Raw genomic sequence first — 5,519 nt, 5'->3', positions numbered from 1 at the left:
AATTGTCTGCCTAACAATAATATTAGACTATATGTTTTGTTAAAATAACTATTTAAGAATAGCTAAAAATATAAGCAATTTTCTCATATAACGATCACTTGGCATGTAGAATGTATACCTCAGATTATAGCTTGCTTTGTGAGTAACTTGGACCTCCAAGGTTTTGGGGATTCATTCACTCTAATTGTTTAGTATAGAGTACCTCATCATATATATAATCTAAAGTAAGGTTTTAAAATAATTATAAAAATTTTGTTACGTGGCCACATTCTTCTTTTATTGAAGTATGTAAACTAAATTTAGTTATTTAATATATGTATTTATATTCGTAATTTAATTGCCTAAAAAAATGTTTTGATCGGGCCAAGAATGAGGGTGATAATGATTCCGTTCCCAACTTTTTGTTGACAATTTAATACAAATTAGAAAAATATAAATGGATTAAAACATTTGAGTAGATATATTACAAGGTTTTTAAGTCACATATATTTTTTGGTGAATGAAAAACAAAATTATTATTAACTCAAAAGATTAAAAGCACCACAAGCTTTGTCTTGTTGAAGGACCTCTATTACCTCATATGGAGGCACATCAAAATTTTGTAAACTTGACTTCCATGTAAGGCAGACCTTAGCCAATTGATCTACAAGTAAGTTTGTTTCCCTACACACAACTTTGACCCGCCACTTTCCTTCAGAACGCATAATCTTTTTAACCCTTCTAAGAACTTTGTTGCATAAATCTTCCAGTTCTTTGTCGGACAATGCCTTTGCCACGTCTAAATTGTCAGTCTGAATTGTGACCCGTTTGTAACATTTATTTAATAGAATGAGGATCCCATCAAGAATATCCCAAAATTTTTCCTCAAAAGGATTACATTTACCTAAGAATCGATTGTAACCCAAGCTCCAATTACTGGTCTGATCACGTATCACTCCTCTAACAGAAGCATTTCTATGGCTCACTCCACTTCACCATCAAAGAAAAGATGGAGCCACAATCCTTTAGAATGCTTTTGGTACTCTGGTTTTGGGATATTGGGCTTATGAATGTTTTGACATGATTCGAACTGTTGCGCCCAACTGATAGAAGATTTAACAATTTCAACAGCTGACCAAGTAACATTTTGAAAGATGAACAGATTTCTATTCTCCTAAATCACCAGATGATGAGACCAAAAAAACATGACCAAAGAACTCCACTTTTCTGCAATCTCATGGGCAGCAAAGATTAAAAGATAACCAAATATAAAAAGGATTAGAAAAAAACTTGGTTTGTTGATCGATTGGGACCACATGCTTCCACACTTCTTTTGCAGCTAAACAATGTCGAAGTACATGAAGAATGTCTTCAATTTCGTGACCACATAAGGACCAAGAGCTGTTATAACCCATTCCCCTCCTGGAACATTCTGAATTAGATAGCCAAAGGAAAAAACGAACTCGTTGAGGCCCCTGATACTTCCATATATTCTTCCAGAAGATATCTCTAGAATTCCATGGATCTTGTTTTAAGGACTAGAAAGCGTTACGAACAGAAAAACAACTTGATGCTGAGGAAGCCCAAGTCACCCTATCCAATCCCGATGAAGGATGTGGAGGGATACTTATAATTTGTTAAATCACCTCTTCAGGCAGCCACATACGAAATAGGTCAAGATTCTAAGTCCTATTGGAAGTAACCAAATCACTAAGGGTGCATTCCAAATCGAAATTAGCATGTGCGGGAATATGCAGAAGTAAAAGGGCAACTTTCGGGATCCATGAATCCTTCTAGCATCCAATACTTGTACCATTCACCACTGACCAAGCTAAGTTCTCATATAAGAGGGGCCATATCTTAGAGAGGGACCTCCACAAATGCAAAAACTGGCTTTTGGCAAATGACTTCGAGAGTTGTTCTTTCAGTCTGTATTTCGTGCGGAGAACTTATACCCATAAGGCATTATCCTTAGTGACTAAGTTGAATCCAATCTTCATGAGAAAAGAACTGTTTCGATAATGTAAATGATGAAATCCCAACCCACCGCAAGATTTTGGCTGACAAATGGAGTTCCACCCAACCAAAGTAAGTTTTAGATGAAAACAAGTGCAACCCCAAATAAACCATCTAGCAATTTTCTCAATCTCTTCACAAACTCCCTTCGGAATCAACATGGTTTGCATAAAGTAATTAGGGATGGTAAGGAGAATAGATTGGACCAGGGTAACTCTTCTGGCCATGGATAACTTCCTTGCTTCCCAACTTTGTAGTTTATGCCTCACCTTTTCCACAACAAAACTTAGGGTATTTTTAGTGACCCTATCATGAAGAAGAGGCACGCTTAGTTAAATGCAAAGGTTTTAAACCACTTGAAAGCCAAATAATTGGCTGATCTGTGAGCAAGTATCACCTTCAGCAAATAAATATTGCTTTTCTGAGTACTGACTTTGTGTCCAAAGAAAGCACAGAAGTGATTCAAGATGTCTGCTAATAATTTAGCTTGATCTAACTCCGCTTTACAAAAAATGACCAAATCATCTGTGAAAAAAAATATGAGATAAATTAGGACCCGATCTTAAAAGATGAATTGGACACCACTTACCTTCATCAATCTTCGCATGCATAAGATGCCTTAACCATTCCATACAAAGCACAAAAAGGTACGTTGACAATGGACAACTCTATCTGATTCCTTTAGATGGCTTGAATTTCTGAGTGGGAGTTCCATTCCAGAGAATTTGCATAGTCGAAGATGAGATAGCCACCATAATTACTGAACTGAGAAAAATTGGGACTTCCACAGCCTGTAGTGAAGCACCGATAGATTCCCAACTTACTCTATCATAAACCTTCTCTAAATCCAACTTGATTGCCATCTATTTTTTGCCATCACGTTTTTTTCGCATAGAATGTATGACTTATTGTGTTATGATAACATTATCCAAAATATTGCGTCCTGCAATGAAACTGACTTGTTCCTACGAGATAAAATTAGGAAAAACCAATTTAAATCTGTTAGAAATAATTTTCATCACTAATTCACACATTACCGAGTATAAACTAATGGGGCGAAATTGGTTGAAGTCCTTTAGCTTGTCATTCTTTGGAATAAGTACTAACAATGAGTTAATTAGTTTTGGGTCAATACTGTTACCAGCGAATACTCCTTGCACCCAATCACAAACTGAATTTGCTAAAATATCCCACTGACTCTAGAAAAAATATGCATGAAATCCGTCGCTTCCCAGAGCTTTTGGGGGATCCATGTTGAAGAAGGCTTTCTTAATTTCTTCATTTGAAATGGACTTTTCCAAAAACTCAATGTCCTGGGTCTTGAGACAAGGAAAAATGTTAGATGGTAGATCCTTCATGGGTTCTGGTCTTTCGCCATTAAATGTCTCGAAAAAACCAATTGCCCCATTTTTAAGGATATTTTAATCTGAACACCACTCACCATTATCCATGCGTAAGGCCATGATATGGTTAAATTTCCTTCTTTAGATCATTCGACTATGAAAAAATTTGGTGTTACGATCCCCAAACTAGAGCCAGTCATACCTAGCTTTTTGCCTCCAAAGAAGCTTATCATGGTTCAACAAATTTTCCAACTCATCTCGCTCATCAATCTCTAATTGAATTAACCGAGAAGAGGTAGAATGATCTAGGGCCTTTTTGATATTAGAGAGTGATCTTATAAGATGTCTTTTATGAAAGCCTATAAAACCATAAACAGACCTGTCCATTCTTTAACATGTGAAGTAAAACTAGATAGAGAACTATCTGTATTACCCAAGAACTGCCACTTATCTTTCACAAAGGACGAAAAATTTGCATGCTTCGTCCATCCTACTAAGAACCTAAAAGGTCTCCCTGTGGCCAAGCTAATATCTAGATTGGTCCTTAGAAGAATGGGCCTATGATCAGACTTAATCCTCAAAAAATGGGAAACAATGCATTGTGGAAAAGCTGAAATCCATGAATCATTAGCCAATGCACAATCTAATCTCTCAAATGTGCCAACTTTTTGCCAAGTAAAGGATGGACCGATGAATCCCAAATCCTCCAAATTACAAGAATCTACAAAATTTCCAAAAAGATTACATCTTTTCCCTATGGCATAAATACTTTTTTTTATCTTCAAGTGATAAGATAACATTAAAGTCACCCATAATTAAACATAGTAAAGAATCATGAGGTAAAGCAAATTTCAAATCTTCCCAAAGTGCTTTTCGTTTCCTAGGATATTAAAATGGGATTTAGATAAACATTACCAGACACGCATAGAAAAATAAACTATGGGTGATTTTGGATAATTCAAATCTTAACAGATTCCTTCTAACCCACCCAAATTCCTCCTAAAAATCCAATAGCTTCAATATGATGAGAATTAAAAAACCCAATTTTTCAATGATAAAATTAGCCTTTTTACCACTTACTCTTGGCAATTCCACAAAAAATGGTCAGATTTAAATCCATATAAATTAATATAGACAAATAATAAAATAAAAATAAAACCTCCAGAGCCTTACTGTTTAGGGAATTCTCCCTTGTCTTGTTGCCTGCCTAATCTTTAAATTTGGGCCACCTAAGCCCAAAGCTTCCACAGCTTGAGAAGAAATTGCTTCGTCCAAATGTGCCATTGATTCCCGTAACAAAACCTTGGAATTTCCCACAGTTCTGAATCTGCTACCCTTTTAAAGATTAATTTTGTTCTGGGGTTTTGAAAGACGCGAACCTCCATGCTTCGCCCCTAAAAATTTCCCAGCAACTTTATCTTTCGCTTTCCCCGAATTCACATCGGAATTCCTTTCCCTTTGGTTTTCGACGAGTGCTTCATGAGGTTATTTAAAGGTGACCGCCAAATGCCTTCGGAAGTCGAGACCATCACCTGTTTTGGAATCTGTGATGTCAACAACTCTCTCCAATGATGACCTCGCCTGTGCCATATTTACCGATTTATTTCCATCACCAGCAAAGTGCGAGTGAGAGCCTGAACCAGCATTCCCACCATCCACGTCTCTGCCCTAATTTCCAGTAGCAACTAGGTTTGTGAAAAGCTGACCCGATTCTTCCATAACCCGATCGGATTCAACCATTTTTTGTTTTCACTCGGCCCACAATTTGACCCGTTTCCTTAGCCTGATATGCTATCTTCCAGCATGTTGCTTCCCTTTAAGCCTTTGAATCCCCCATTAAAATTTTGTCTTGGGTGACTTACCAAATTCCTAGGTGACACGGGCCCATTATCTACCCCACTGGCATTATTAGAAGACTTTGAATGGCTTACCACATTTTTAAGACCCAAGATTAGTTGGGCCTCTATTTTGACTACTAAAGTGGCCCACCTTATGCATATTAGACCCATCACCTTGGATTCCTTCATTTGTTGTTTCTTTGCCCTTTCTATGCCGTATATTCCCAATTTCCTTATTCTTCCCAGAATCAATGCCAACGTTACCTTCATTTTCTGCCAATGCCCTAAAATAGAAACCTTCATTATTCTTTTTTGAAATTCTAGGCCCTGATTGTGTTGAATC

The 5,519-nt window shown here is 36.8% G+C and overlaps 1 long non-coding RNA gene across 1 annotated transcript; it reads right to left on the bottom strand.

Annotated features, from left to right (window-relative positions):
• Window positions 1-385: 385 nt before the first annotated feature.
• On the bottom strand, window positions 386-5,302 carry LOC108474155 (uncharacterized). Its single transcript, XR_001869862.2, has 2 exons — window positions 2,393-5,302; window positions 386-2,301 (listed from the first exon to the last, which is right to left on the bottom strand). It is a non-coding gene; the product is annotated as an uncharacterized LOC108474155 (long non-coding RNA).
• Window positions 5,303-5,519: the final 217 nt, after the last annotated feature.

This window comes from Gossypium arboreum, chromosome 11 (assembly GCF_025698485.1).
Source record: "Gossypium arboreum isolate Shixiya-1 chromosome 11, ASM2569848v2, whole genome shotgun sequence".
Classification (NCBI taxonomy): Eukaryota; Viridiplantae; Streptophyta; class Magnoliopsida; order Malvales; family Malvaceae; genus Gossypium; species Gossypium arboreum.
The sequence above is the reverse complement of the archived record's forward strand: the minus strand, read 5'-3'. Positions and strand labels throughout refer to the sequence as shown.